The sequence below is a fragment of the Rutidosis leptorrhynchoides genome, chromosome 10 (assembly GCF_046630445.1).
Source record: "Rutidosis leptorrhynchoides isolate AG116_Rl617_1_P2 chromosome 10, CSIRO_AGI_Rlap_v1, whole genome shotgun sequence".
Classification (NCBI taxonomy): Eukaryota; Viridiplantae; Streptophyta; class Magnoliopsida; order Asterales; family Asteraceae; genus Rutidosis; species Rutidosis leptorrhynchoides.
Window position 1 is genome coordinate 288,598,196 of NC_092342.1, and position 17,319 is coordinate 288,615,514.

Consider the following 17,319-nt stretch of genomic DNA (forward strand, 5'->3'; position numbering starts at 1 on the left):
TCTTTAAGGTCAATCTCTAGGATTGAGTAATATCAGTCTTAAAAGCTTATTTTTGATCTTTTAAGGAGATTATCCTTTTCTGGGGGTCTGATTCATTAGTCTTATCCAGCTAATTTGCACGGCGTCCTCCCCATTTTACAAGACAGATCCTCTCATGGTTAGGATAAGTCTGACCACTTGACAACTCTATTTGATGCTGATGTCCGTGGATTTCCTGCTGATTTTAGAGATGACTTTTCTAGATTTTTCATCAACCTACAGCTGGTCTGGACGACAACTTCTTGACCTAAATCAAGAAGCGCGTGTCTTTTTCGGAAGACTTTACTTCCTTTTAATGATGGAATTGATTCATCGTGCAGATCCATCTTTTCTTTCAAATATATTACAGTAAACCGGGTAAAACAGTTAATTTAGTCCAAAACAAAAGCACCTGCAATAAACTTTACAGAAACATGTGCTAGATAGTTTTTAATTGAATAACTAGGTACATTCTCCCCACACTTAGTTTCTTTTTTTGCCTTTTTATTCTCCTTTATTCCATTTTAAATGAATTCAAGCGTTTTAGGGTGTTTTTCAATTTATGTCCTTTCCGAGGTAACGATAATTTCGGTATTAACACCTAGTTTTCACCGTTCATAAATATATATAAACATGATTTTAAATTCATTTAGTTAAAATTTTTTCAAATTTTCATAAAATTTGGCAAATAAATCAAGTATAAACCCGAGAGAATTTATAACCCTTCCCCACACTTGAGATCATGAAATGTCCTCATTTGCATGAAATCAGACTCTAATTATAAATTCATGAGGGTGATTAGTGTAGAAAAGTGATTGAAAATACCCAGTTTGTAATTACAAAGCTCGTCGAATGATAGATGGCGCGCCTCATCGTTCATTCCTTCTTGTTTTATCACACATGTTTTTCTTCAAAAACGGTTGCTTTTCTGAACAGTTTGATAATTTTTGAAAATGCGTCTTTTACCCTAATCGTGCATTTTTATTAACGAGTTATGCACTAACTCGAACCCCTAATTTAACATTAAGTGGGGTTAAACTTCCCCACACTTAGCTGACGACATGTGAAGTCGGTAGAATAAGTTCCACGAATTAGAATAGTGAGCCAGTTATTTACATCTCGGGTGGTGTATAATATATCAATGAGTTTAAAGTTTAGACCCACCCTATCATCACTACTTAATTCTTTTTTAAGTGTAGCTTTTAGTAAATGGATATGTCTCTTTTCTGGTTCTTTGTCAAATGGATCGATATACATCGACATACATATTATAGGGCAGACAATTCCTAACATTTCCTTCCGTTCATTCTCGGGATCAAAGGTTTCACCTCTATTACCCAATTGGGTGAAATTCGAGGTGTCATTATCTATTACAGCTCGTAGTTCATTTCCGGTGGATGACTCGTCTATTGAGAATATTGGGTTGGAAGGTTGTGGAATGGTGAATTTCGGGATCAAAGCAAATTCTTCTTCATTAATGATACTTATTGGTCTCACCATTTTGGTCTCGGGGGTAAAATTTTCAACGTTATCATTTTCCCAAGAGTACCAATTTGTCACCCTTACTTCTTCTTCATTCATTGATGGATCTATGATTTTGTCGGTAGAGGCTAATGTGTCGATATGTTGTGAAATTGGTAAAACTGAATAAAAAGTATCATCGGGATAGTTGGTGATTTCGGAGCTCTCGAATTCATCAAAATTCGATGATATAAAATTTTCTTGCACAATACTCCTCAGATCAACAGGTGTGTAATCTGATAGGGTTTCATCTTACCGATTTACAAACTCTCTCATTTGTTCATTTTGAGCATCAAGTTCTTCGAGTTTGATTTGCATATAATCTAAAGAATTTTCAGGCACATAATTTTCCTCGTCTTCTGGTTGTTGAGTTGGATATATTCTTGTGAATAATCCCAATTAGAATTGTATTCCTCATAATCGTTCCATTCAGGTTCCATGGGTGCATAATTTTCCATAGGAACGTAATAATAACATTCCCATGTTGAGTGATAATCTCCACATATTTCACAACCAGTTATTGTTTCGTCATTCGTGATCCAAGATTGACCGAATGAATTGTCATCAACACCTATTTGAGAGTATTGATTAAATTGATTTCGGATGTCATAAAGAGTTTCCAAAATATTCTCGAGATTTTCCATAATGCGCTTATTACTAAATTTTAGCTACAATGTGGTGCATTTACTTAATTATCCTATTAGTTATAAAAATAAAAATTATATAAGTTATCAAATTAATAGACTTTTCTGCTTTTGCCCATGTTTCGAATAGCCAATAGATGCAGCAGGGAGCCAGAACCCTTTAAATCGGAAGCTCACAACTCAGCCACTAACAAATTTAACTATTACTACGAAGCAGAAAATTTGGATGTCTATCAATTTAACCGCTTAAAATAATTTTTCGTTTTGAAATTTTAGAGAAGAAATAGAAAAAATTCTAAGTCCTAAAAACTAGCGTGTCGAGAAATAAGAAAGAAAAAGAGTAGCGTCAAAAAACATCGAAAAATAAAAATGAGAAAGAAAAACGTCTAAACTTAAAAGTCTAAAAACTAAATCTAAAAAGTTGCGCCTAAAGGTATTAAAACTTAAATGCAATTCTATAGGAAATCGGTAATTACGTTATTAGGCACTAAAATCTATAACGGCGTCGCAAAATTCTAAATCGCCTAAATTTTAATTCTAAAGAAAAAGCACTTAAGGGATTTTACGGCAAAGCCTAAGAATCTATACATATAAAATAACTACGGAAAAACTAATTTTAAAACTAATTGCAAACGAAAAATATACAAAATATTACGATTACACTAAATAAAAGGATACAAATTATAAAAAGTGATAAAATTACTTATTTTTATAAAAAATATTATTTTTATATTTTTATTTTTATATTTTATAAAAGTATTAATTTTTTATATATTAAAACTAAATATAATTAATTATAACTAATTAATTTAAAAACTTAAACTAAATAATAATAATAATAAAGTAATTAGGGTTAAATAATAATAATTATTAATAATACCCCGTAATTAATGCTTTTCAGGGTTTCTTTGTGGCCTGACAGGGCGACTCCGCGAGTCGCGATGTCCCGTTCCAGAAAATCTCCGCGAGTCGCGAGGGTTGAAAAATGATTTTTTTTATTTATTTAAATTTTATATTGTTTTTCTAAAAATATATATAAATATATTTATACAAAAATAAATTAAAAATATAGCGTTTCGCCGATTTCCCCGGCAGCGGCGCCAAATACTTGATGTTATGCGAGGTGTATACGAAATAGCTTATATTTTACTAGGAAAAACTATTAAATACGATACATTTTTACACAAGTTATTTATTTATTTACAGATGGGATATACCTAAACCTTGCTACAACACTATAGGCAGTGTACCTAATCGTAGAGTAGTGTAGTTTTTAGTAAGTCCGGTTCGTTCCACAGGGAGCTGGCTTATTTCACACTATATTTTAAACAATTATATTCGTACAAAATATATTATATTAATAATATATAAAAGGGGGTTTTACCGTTTAATGACCGGTTTGTCGATTTTATATTTTAAGCGAAGCGTAAAGTAAATGATGATATTTAACTAACAATATAAATAAATAACAATAATTAAAATGACAATAAATAAAAGTACGAGGAAATATGAAATAAAATATATTATGCTTATTTAAACTTCCGTAATCATGATGTTTGACGTGTTGATTTTTAGTTTATTCCCATGGGTTAATTGTTCTTTGTCTTGGATTATTTAATATGCCCGTCTGGTTTTTGTCCATAACAGTCCATCAGTCATAAATATAAAGTGCGAGTGTCCTCGTCAAATTATCCTTATATCCGAAGTCAAATATTCCAACTAATTGGGGACTTAAACTGTAACAAGGTTTTAATACTTTGTTTAATAATTACACCAGGATATCGACTGCGTGTAATCCAAGGTTTAATACTTTGTTAACAATTACGCCAAGTGTTCTTGTACATAATTTCACCCCTGTTTTAATAATTCCATAGACTATTAATCCATTCCCGTGTTCGGTTAAATGAACGATTATTCGTACATATAAATATCTCGCCCATCGTGTCCGATCGAGTGTATATCGTTATTTATAGGGACATCCAATTGTAAATCTTTATATTAAAATTAACAAACTATCATTTAGTTAAAACAAATATAAAGCCCATTAATAGCCCATAGTCTAATTTCCACAAGTGTCGTTCTTTTGTCCAAACCCCAATTATGGTACAAAGCCCAATTACCCAATTTTAGATATTTTTAGCCCAACATCATGATTACTTCGGTTCAAATAAGCATAATAACAACTTAGTTACGAGACATTAATTTAAAAAGGGAGAACATAACTTACATTGATTATTTAACGCGTAGTGTTACACAGACAGAGTTCCGGCTTAAAATCCCGTAAATAACCGTTACATAACTCAAACTAACTAATATAAAACTACCCTATACTATATATATATATATATATATATATACATATTATATATATATATTTATTTATTATTTATTACAGAGTATTATTATTATTATTTTTTTGTTTTTTTAAACTCGGCAGAAAACGTTGATATTTATAGGACATTTCTGAAATTTCAAACTCCGCGAGTTGCGGCACTTTTACCCTTCAAACTCCGCGAGTCGCGGAGTTTGAATTTCCAGCTCACATGATTTTGGATCTTTGCTTGTCGACGTTATTAAATAATAATATAATATATAAATAATTTTAAGAATTATTTAAATATTATATTTTATTTATGTGCATAGTTGACTTGTAATGTTTGGTCCATTGCGTCGGGCGTTGATAGTTGGCTCGGGTACCGGTTCCGGATTTTCGAACGCCTTTTCGTATAATTTAATATCTTGTACTTTGCGTTCCGCAACTTGTACTTTTGTCATTTTTAGATGTTTCTTATCAATAAGTTGAACCACTTGGATTGTATCTTGTACAATTGAGCTTTTTGGACGTTTTTGTCTTCAAATCGTCGTTTTCGCCTTTTGTCTTCGCACTTATTTAATATAAACGATTACAACTTAAAATAGAATAATTACAACTAAATAATTTACATATTCGGAGGATATTGCTACAAAATATATGTTCATTTGGAGCACTATCATGCACGTTCAACAATGATTTTTTCATATCACTTTTGTAGATTTGTAGAATTTATTATTCTTGAGTTTGGTAGTAGGGTGTCTCATATATACATGTGAATGTAAAGTTTGACCATAGTTGAAATAATCACATTCTTACATGTAAGTTGGGATTAGAAGCAAGAGTTTAAGATTAGGTGTTAAGAAACTAATAACAAATATGCAAAGCGTTTGTCAAGATGCACGTTTTTATTACGATATTGAGTTTGAGTTGGAATGAGATAAACCTTTAGCAACTTTTCCCTGACATTTTGGGTTGCAGGTGAAATTAGTGTGGTAAAACCAGTATATGATTGATGTATATATTGTCCATGGTTAATGTCATTTGTTGCAGGTGGTCATTTGTTAAACGGGCGGGTCATGTTAGAAGGACAGAGCATGCCATTATGAAATCAGCAATCAGCAATAAATAAAGATGTTATTTTCCGAGTATGCTTGGTGACAGCTGGTATGTTTTATATCAGCAATCGGCAATTCATAATTATTTTTATACGTTTATGTTATATAGGTGCAGTTCTAACCCGTTTAACTAAAAATCACCGATTTTTGCTGATATATTTAGGTTTGAGTGTTCTATATCACATTCAAATATTATCAGTCACACATACATTTGTGACTTTCTTTGAGTAAAATTGGCAATCTTATATACTTTTTGTATGTGACTTCCAAACTGCAAGGGATCATTACTTTTTGGCTCTGGACGTTTGTCGCAAATCCATCAAAAGTGTTATTAAAGCTCTTTTTCAGGTCAGCTTTCCAATGCATATTTATTACTCTGTATTACAATAGTGAACTCCTGACTTTCATGTATGACTTCTCATATTTAATGATTATATTGGTTAAAGTTGAAGATGGACTGGGTCATTAGGGTTTCACAATTCCTTATTCCTTATGTTAACTATATATAATAAGTAATACAATATTAAATTCAAAAAAATGTTATTAACAATTTTCAAAAAAATATGCTATTTTTTAACTATTCCAATAGGTCAACAATGAGCTGGCAACATCAGTTGTGTGTTAAAACCTGAAGCTACTACTACTACATGCTCACCCAAGGATGTATCTAACTTTAAAAACTTCGGTCATAATTTTGGAGCAGTATGTATAATAAGGTAAATTGATATTTTTAATGAAAGGTAAAACATGAGTTGTTTGAGGGTTTGGTAACAGTCAAGAAGGTTGGGCAAGTTAACCTCAAACATTCATAGCTACATTTTTAATAACTTTTAGCCCATTACAAATATATTATAACCAAGATTAAATCATTCACAGGTAAATGAGTCAAACCCACAATCTATAATAAACCTATTAGTATAATAAACCTTATTCATGTGGATAATTTGGATGGTACACAGACCAATACAGTTAGATTAAAGCATAAATAAGCTACAAATTAACTATGATCTTCTAGAAAGTTGCTTTTTAGGCTTTTAACATTGGATTATAGATGATGTTTTGTATAAGGTACATGTTGAACTAGCTCCCAGCTGTATGCACCTCCGTTTTCTGCAGACTGTGTGACTTCCAGAGCTAAAATGAATCAACAACGGTCTCACTGGTTTACCGCAGCTGCTAAAAATGCCTCTGAAGCAGTGAGATTTCTCCTTTTATTTGTTGATTGAATCACAATCCTGGTTGGCAGTATACAAAGGTCGATTGAGGCTTTTTCACCATGTAGTTTCTTTTGCTGTATAAACAGGTCATCTGGGGTTATGTTTTAAATTGAAAAGGTTTATTATAAAAAAATGATCAGTTAAATAGGCAATAAAACGATTTGATTTTAGATGGTGTGGAGATCTTGATTTTTAAAGATGTAATGACCAATGTACTATTAACTAAATCGATCAATTAACAATCCTTTTCAAAAGGATGTTGAAAGACTTTCGACTACGTTCTTCGTTACATACTTCCCAGATCATGTGGATGCTAAACGTCTATGGTTTGAGTTTCAATCGTTCGGTCGAATCGCAGATGCTTTCATTCCTTTGAAGAAATCAAAGGTCGGAAAAAGATTTGGTTTTCTACGATTTTATGGTGTGCAGGATGTGGATGAGTTTGCTAGGAAGCTTTCGTCGGTGTGGGTTGGGAATCATCACCAATACGTTACTCCGGCTAAATTTAATTGGGGTGCTAAAAACTCCAGTGTTCCATCTAAGGGTGATCCGGTGGCTAATCCTTCCCATCAATCGCAATCAACTGGTGAATCTAAAGTCAATATACCGAGTGAATCATCGTTTGTGGATGCTGTAAATGGTGGGGTTAAGTCATCAAACAATCATTCGGAACCTGACCCTTTGGTTGAGCTTGATGATCACGATCTATTATGCGTCCCCGAAACCCTCAAAGCTGTGTTAATTAAGTCTATTGATGTGGTGTCGAAGGCTAACTTCCGCACTGTTTGTATGGAGGAAGGATTTGATGAAATCGAGTTGCATCACGTAGGTGGGTTATGGATTTGGATCACCTTCAAATCCGAGGAGGTATGCAAGTTCTTCAAAGATAATTTTGCTTTGAGATGCTCATACATTGATTCCAGGTGAAGAGTTAAATACATGTCACTCATTTTATGATTATCTTTATAGTTTAGCAGTTAGAGGTAACCCATGCCTTTGATGTGGGTCAAATGTTTAGCACCATGATTGAAAACTGACTATTAGTGCTGCCAATATGTTCTTATCGGGTATGTTGCTTACGAAGTCAATGATTTTTTGGATATAATTTGATACCGGGTAGACTTGGTTGGGTGACTTGAGACATTTTTCATCAAACTTAAATTATGCTTCAACTGAACATTATACTCCAACATTTTTCATCAAACATTTGGGGGCAAACAAGTGGATTGAAGCATTTGAGGGCTGTTGTATTGTTGAATTGGGTTGTTGTGGCGTTAGTTGTGACTTATCTACTTCAAGTTTTCACCTGTATTTTATTTTTACTGGTGTTAATTTTTAGTTGAAGTTCAGTTCCTATAAATTTTATTAGTATGAACTATTTACGGTATATATTTCACGATATTCAGGAGTGTTGTTTGTATAAGCTCTTTGTTATAACAATCCTCATAAAAGCCCTATTTCTATTTTGACTGTTTTCCCCATTTTCGATTACCTGGGAGGGGCAGCCTATCTGAACAGCCCCGACACTTTCTCAAACCTTCCTTGGCCACCATGAATATAAGTTTTTTGGTATTATTATTTATATTTATATATCTTACCGAGGCCTAATACTATCGAGGTGAGCTGTGAGTTGGAATAAATGCACATATGACATTATCAGTGAATATGTATCCATTTGTAGTGGTGAAGTGTGTGAGCATTTTATTTTCCTAAATTATTAATAATCAAAAAATTATAGAAGATTTTGATTATAATATTATCATTAATTCTTAATTATTATCATTGCCATAATCTTTATTAATAATAAATTTAACATTATATATGTATATATCTATTTAAAAAATGCCTTTTTATGTACCGTATGTTAATTCTTGCTCAGTGTGATGGTTCCTAAAGTTGTACTAATTAAATTCTTGAAAAGTAAGTGTTAGTCTAAGATTTATTGTTTATTTGAAATTGGCGTAAAATGTAATGTGTTTTTGTAGGTATAAAGATCGAATTGTGGCTATCAGTGGGAGTAACACAGAAGAACGAACTGCACTTGAAGGTCGTTTTGCACAAGAAGTTAATATGATGTCACCAGTGAAACATGACAACTTAGTAAAGGTGGATATATTTATTTCAAACATCACTACCCATTTAACCACTTTTTGAACTTTGTATGCCCATTTAACCACCTCTTGAATGGTAGTTCTTTTACCTCCAGATAGTGTGGAGAACAAGTATGACTGGAAGCAATGCTTGCGGTATTTGTGGAACATGGGGGGAAGTGTATGTAATGCAACATGAAATGGAGTAATGGAAACAACCTTTTTGGGGCTTAGCAGTCATCAAAAAATGTTACATAACAATTAACAAGCTTGCAATTCAACAATGACATGTTACTTGAACAAATAAAACACATAATCATTACTCCCTAAATTGAGTATCGTTATTGAATTTTATGTTGGATATCTCCCTGTCATTACTCATTGTTTCTAAAGCCACATGCTAGGATATAGGAGTATTGTTAGTGCAAGTATTATAGACAATTCAATAAAAAAACACTATGTGAAAAGCAATCAAAAGCAATCACTGATATGAGTCACTGTTATGTATTGTTTATATTTCAGCTACACATTTTAATATTTATTTTTATCAACCAACAATGTAGGCGTTGGAATGCTCTACTGATCGTGTATTTATTGCATCGCCATCCGGTATTTCCTGTGTTCAAGTGTTAAATTTGGACAAGTTCAACTGTAAATGCTGAAATACTCTACTATTCAACATATAAGGATTCTGACAAGTCAACACAGATTAATCCTTTAAAAAATCTCACGAATTCGGGGGTCTTCAAATAACATGTCAAAGGAAATTATCACTACTGAAACAATACTCATGCTACAATACTCAATAAACGTGGTCTGATTGAGCAACCACACATTATCACTACTAACACGCAATACTCGTGCTACAATAAACGTGGTCTGATTGTGCAACCACACGAGGCAAACGCCTCAAACAAACATTTCTAATTGTTTTTATGTTGCATTTCGATAACTACATTTGCTTCTAGATTTTTTTTATAATAAATATGTTTTTGGTTTTCATTATCAATGTTTTTTGTATGTCTACAATAACTGTTTAAGTATTTTATATTATGTTCAACTTTTAAAGTTTTTTACAGACATATATGGCTGGTTTTAAATTTTATGTACATACATTGGATATAGAACAACTAACATAACTACTTACATTAAATACAATAATTATAAATATTATTTCTTTACAAACACTCACATAGCCCCGCAAATTCGCGGGTCCTCCACTAGTATATATATTAATAGTAAAATGAAAAAATTAATAATAACCATATTAATAAGACTAATAATACTTTATGGTATTACGTAGCAATAACAATAATAATAATAATATTAATTATGTTAAGGATGATAATAATATCTTATCACTAATAACAATAGTTCATAATAATAATATTATTATTCCTAATTGTAACTATAATCATAATACTTAATAGTAAATGAGAATCTTAATAATAATAATAATAATAATGATACATGTATTATTAATACTAAGTGTTCTTAAACTAATAATAATAATAATAATAATAATAATAATAATAATAATAATAATAATAATAATAATAATAATAATAATAATAATAATAAATGAAATGAATAAAAGAATGAACTACCTTAAATGAAAGGGCTGTTAAAAAGAATTGTTCCATTAGGGACTCGAACCCCCGACCTCTCGCATACCCGTCCCTCCTCGAAACCATCTGGCTATCGCCACTTTTCTGATTTTTTATTCTAAACTAAACCATTTAACCCGTTTATATTTTCTGTTTCTACTCCTCCTTCTTCTTTTTCATAGAATCGATTGATCAGGGAAGTTCAAAACCTATTAACAAATTTTTATGACTTAAATTAAGACTTGTAAACAATAATAAAACTATAAGTGTGATCCTAAAACAAACAAAAAAAAAAGAAAAGGAGCTGCACAGCAGCGACGAAGAACAACACAAAAAAAAATTAAGCTTTTGATTATTAAACGCATTTTAGTTATAGGTTTCTACATGAAAAAGATTCTAAAACATTATTAGAAACTATCTGCATCATCAATTAAACATAAAACATTAAACCAAGCTCGAATTTTATTATGAACGAATTGTTTGACTTTTTAAATAACAACTTTGACTTCGAAATTTGGACTCTATAGTTGAAATTGAAGTTTAAAACTTTACAGGTATTTTATATAATCGATTTCTAACACAACTACATTCCTAGATTTTGAAAAACGATTTGAAATCGAGCTTTTGCTAAAAAAAATGCGTACAGGGGAAGAACGAGTTATTTCTCCAATTTCTTGTTAAATGGATTCAATTAATTGTTGATATAAATGATAATTGATAATGGGAAAGGTTTAATGATCTGTTTAACAACTGGATTAAATCGACTTATAATAAAATGCAATCGACAAGATTTTTGACAGACTAATTCGTTCAGTACATAAAGAAATAGAAAAGAAAAGAAAAAATAAAAAATAAAAAAAATAAACAGAAGATGACTTCCAATGATTTTCTCTAACACTCTAACTAATCTATTATATTATAGTAATTGACAAAGGAAAAAAAAATCACGGGTATACAGCAAGGATGGACACAAACAGATAAATAAAATAAAGAAAAAAAAACTGATGGTGAATATAAGTAAATAAATAATACGCATAATGTATGACAGATTATATATCTGTACTTATATTTATATACGTAGTGTTTGTATTTTTTTTATATTTGTATATGATGTATTATAATTAATCTTATTACTTAGCAAATATAACAATAATAATACTACTCTTAATATTATAAAAATTCTTTAATAATATCCTAGTAATAGTAATGTTGTTATTATTAATAATAATAATAACTATAAAATTTATAACAATAATATTATTAATAATAATAATACTGATTATAATAATACTAATATTATTATTGATAGTGATAGTAATACTATAGTAATTCCTATATTTCAAACTTCATATCTATATCATATATATTAAAAATAACAATTTAACCAATAGTGATCTTAACATTAATGTTAATAATAATAATGGAAGTTATAATAACATTAGTATGACATTTGTATTTTGAACTTGCAATTAATTTGATGTAATATTTAATAAGTATGTAATATGTATATTACATAATATCTTTTATCAATTATTGAATATTTATATAAGATTACTTATATATAGGTTTCATAAATATATATATATATTCATAGCAACTTAATTATCCTGTTCCTTAGTTCACATTTTTAATTTCAATTAGTTAAATTGTATTTTATTATTTCAAACTATTATATATACTTTTGTTTATATTTATATATATATTTATTTGTAACAACTTGTTCGTGAATCGTTGGGAATGGTCAAGGGTTAAATGATTCCATATAATAGTTCAAAAATTTTGAGACTCTGTCTAACAGACTTTGCTTATCGTGTCGGAAATATATAAAGATTAAGTTTAAATTTGGTCGGAAATTCCCGGGTCATCACAATTGCATATTTGAGTGGATATAACTAATCTTGCATAATTGTCTTTATTATAGAATTTTGTGTTCAATCATGGCTTCCGCATCAAAGAACATTGTTGCTGAACTTAACAAGGGTGTTAAGTTGAATGGTGACAACTATGAAATATGGAGCATGAAACTCGAATATGTGTTGGAAGAGCAAGAGGCTCTTGTTGCTATCACTCAATCAATGGAAGTACCTGAGGTAGGTGATACAGAACAACATAAAAGGATGCTGAAGTGTACATCACTTGGAAATGTAAGAACACCATTGCTCGCATTACGTTGCTGAGCAACATAAATGATGACATCATGCGTGATTTTTGCAAGTTTGAACTAGCAAAAGATATGTGGAAAGCATTGGCTGACAAGTTTGGTGCAACCTCGGTGACCAAACTAAGATCTCTCACTATCAAGTTTGACCAATTTAAAAAGAAGTCTAATCATACCATGAAAAAGCATGTTAGACAAATGTCAAACATGATAAGTGAATTGAGAAACGCTGGTCATGTTCTTATTGATGAACAACAGGTTCAAGCTATGATCCGTTTCTTGCCTCAAAGTTGGGAGCAAATGAAAATGCATCTCACACATAATGAGAACATCAAGACTTTTGAGGACTGTGCGTGCCATTTAGAGCTAGAAGAAGATCGGATTGAGGCCAGTAAGTCAATCACTGAGGTGAATATGGCGGCAAGCTCTAAAAATACTTTTGGGCATAAGCGCAAGTTTCATCACCATAAGGGTAAAGAAACTTATAAGTCCAACAAAAGGCCAAACACCAATCATCGTGGCAAGGGAACACGTCCCTCCAAGAAAGTAAACATTGCAAAGGTGAAATGCTACAATTGTAGCAACAAAGGGCATTTTGCTCGTGATTGTCCTGAGCCTAAAAAGGTATATTCTTACGATGCTTATGTTAGCAAACTTTGTGTTGCTAGTTCTATTTTCTTAACTGAATCTCAACCTTTGTAGATTGTAGACTCAGGAGCAACAGACCATGTAGCTAAGGACAAAGACACCTTTGTAGAATTTCAGCGAGTTTCTCATGGAGCTATGTGGATTTATGTGGGAAACAACTCAAGAGTTCCAGTTGAAGGGATCAGATCATGCAAGTTAGTCATGCGTGAAGGACAAACCTTAATCCTACATGATGTTTTATATGCTCCTCAAATTCGTCGAAATTTGATTTCTGTTTTGGTTTTGTTAAGACTTGGTTTTCATTTGTACTTTCATGATAATGTTGTTGAGTTGTCTTTGGGAACAAACTCTTATGGTTTTGGTTATGTCCTTAACGGTTTTATCGTAATGGATGTTGATTATCTTAATAATAAACCATGTTTTTCCTTAGTTGCATCTTCTAATAAGTTTGATAATGATGTAAACAATTGGCATGCTAGACTTGGTCATATCGGCCAACAAAGAATGAATAGATTAGCTAGAGATGGTTTACTGGAAAATATTGATAAAGTGGAATTGTCCACTTGTGAGCATTGTCTGGCAGGAAAAACTGCGAGAAAACCATTTGGAAAAGGAACTCGTACTGATTATCCATTGCAATTAATACATTCGGATATATGTGGTCCTATGAATGTTCGAGAAAGGTATGGAGCATATTATTTCATCACATTCATTGATGATTATTCTCGATTTGGTTACGTCTACTTGATCTCTCACAAATCTGAAGCGTTGGATTGTTTTCAAAGTTATATGAATTTTATTGAGAATCAATTAGAACGTAAGATTAAAGCATTAAGAACCGATCGAGGACGTGAATACCTATCTGATTCGTTCAAAGCTCTATGTGATGCTAATGGTATTCAGCGTCAATTAACTACTCCTAGGACTCCGCAACAAAATGGTGTTGCAGAAAGGCGGAATAGAACGCTTCTTGAAATAGTTAGGTCAATGATGGCACAAGCAAATTTACCTATCACCTTTTGGGGTGATTGTTTGTTAACTACCACATTTGTACTTAATCGTGTGCCTTCAAAGTCAGTAACTTCCACACCATATGAGTTATGGACAGGTCGCAAACCCGACTTGAATGTGTTAAGACCATGGGGTTGTGCATCGTATACTTTGGATTCCTCACACAAATATGGAAAATTAGGTCCAAGAGGAAAGAAATGTGTTTACATTAGATACTCTGAACAATCAAAAGGTTATGTGTTTTTGGGTGAACACGAAAGTGGGAGCATAACTGAGTTTGAATCTCGAGATGTTACATTCTTGAAAAACGAGTTTCCAAAACAAGGGGATCTTGATAAAGATTGGTCTTTATTTGAGACTACAGAATTACCTCATTCGAGTGGGAGAGATTTGAGGAGTGAAGATGAAAAATTTGTTTCTTTGGAAATAACTCCTCAACCTATTGCGAATGAAGATAATTTTGATCCGAGTGGGAGCAATATAGCAAACCAAGAACATGTTTTCGAAGAATATCAACCCGTTGCTACTGAGCATAATTCTGATCCAAGTGGGAGCAATTTGGTAAGCCAAGAATCTGTTTCATTGGATAACCAACCACGACGAAGTAATCGTCAAAGTAAACCTCCACTTCGGTATGAGATCGAAGATGGTTATACTTTTATGGTTCAACTAGAAGAGGATGAACCAAGAAATATAAATGAAGCTCTCACTTGTCCTGCAAAGAATAAATGGTTCAAAGCAATGGAAGAAGAGATGGAGTCTATGAGATCCAACAACGTTTGGGAATTGGTTGATCTTCCAAAAGGAAGAAAAGCCATAGGAAGTAAGTGGATTCTCAAAATAAAGCGTAAAGCTAATGGTAGTATTGAAAGATACAAAGCTCGACTAGTGGCAAAAGGCTACAATCAACAGGAAGGGATTGACTATGAGGAAACGTTTTCACCTGTTGTAAGACTCACATCAATTCATTTGATTCTAGAAATAGTGGCAAGTATGAACCTTGAATTACATCAAATGGATGTAAAGACTGCTTTCCTCAATGGAAATTTAGATGAAGAAATCTATATGGAACAACCAACGGGTTTCATTAAAGAAGGCCACGAACATAAGGTTTGTAGATTACTTAAATCAATATATGGCCTCATGCAGTCATCGAGACAATGGTATATACATTTTCACAATGTGATCACGTCACATGGCTTCAGTGCGGTCAATGAAGATAATTGTGTTTATACCAAAAGGTCTAAAGGAAAACTAGTCATATTGTCATTATATGTTGATGATATATTGATTGCTGGAAATGACAAGGAGTATGTTTTCGAGGTTAAAAGATGGTTATTATCTAACTTTGAAATGAAAGATATGGGTGAAGCTGAATATATCCTTGGAGTTAAGATTTCAAGGGATCGCTCAAGGAAGTTGTTGGCTCTTTCGCAAGAGACTTATATCAACAAGATTCTTGAACATTTTAACATGCATAAATGTAACCCCATAGACACTCCTATGGTGATTGGTGATACGTTGAGCATTAGAGAGTGTCCGCAAAATCCACAAGAGAAACATAAAATGAAAAATGTTCCTTATGCTAGTGCGGTTGGAAGTCTCATGTATGCTATGATGTGTACGAGACCGGATATCTGCTTTGCTGTTGGCATGGTAAGTCGATACCAATCTAATCCAGGTTTAACCCATTGGAAAGCCGTAAAAAGGATACTAAGGTATCTTAAGGGTACTAGTCATTACTCTTTGTGCTACGAAGGAAATGATCTGCAAATGAGAGGCTATACTGATACTGATTGGGGAAGAGATATGGATGAAAGAAAATCCACCTCTGGCTTTGTTTTTCTCTTAAACAAAGGTGCTATATCTTGGAGTAGCAAGAAACAATCATGTATAGCATTGTCTACAATGGAAGCTGAATTTGTGGCATTTTCAGCTGCTGTACAAGAAGCTGTGTGGCTTAATCGATTTTTGAGTAGTTTGGGGGTTGTTGGCAATACCATTGATCGAGCATTGATATACTCTGATAATGAGGCTGCCATTGCATATTCAAAAGACCTTAAGTTCCATTGTAAAACAAAGCACATTGACATAAAGTACAATTATTCGAAGGACAAGATTGCAAGAAAGGAAGTAAGTATGGAGTACATATCTATGCATGATATGGTAGCAGATCCTTTGACAAAACCCATACCTAGAGATGCATTTGTTAAGCATGTTAGGTCTCAAGGATTGGGTAGATTGTGATGAATGTACTATTTTAATAAATGTACTTACAAATTTAATTTTATATCCAATGCATTAAGTTTCCTTTAAATCCTTGTTTTGTTGTTCGCTCTTTGTGTTACGAATCGAAAAAAGTATGTCGAACAGATACAAGATTAGCCTACTCACATGGATAATCAATTCCATTTCATGTGACAAATGAAAAAGTGGTGTATATTAAGTATATTGTTTTAGTGACAATTGAGAGTTCAAGATTGAGATAATTAGACGCCACATTTGTAAGTGTACAAATATTACGTGAATATTCAGAATTCACCCTATCTATCATGAGTATCCAGATGAGAGTTCTTCAGAGTTTTATGAGTAGATAAGTGAACTCGAGTTTTGAACATTGAGTATGTTTGAACTATCATCTGTGCAACATTGATTTAAAGACATACCTCCATTGTGAAGGAGAAATGTTGCAGAATGTGATTCATACCACATGTGATCAAGACGACCAAAAAAAGAAAAATAGAAGAAATGATCTCTACTTCTATGTTATGTGAGTCCCTTGAGGTATTAGTAACCTCAATTAATATCCTTATGACCTTTTCTTGTCTCTTGAAGCTTAGTTTAATGTTTGCTATCTTAAGGTGTTGCTTAAGGGTTATGAGTGATTCAACCTGGCTGGACGTTCTTAGAAAAGCAAGTTGAGCTAAGGCCAATGGATTCTAAGAGAAGGGAAGATCATTTGAAGTTCACATTAAC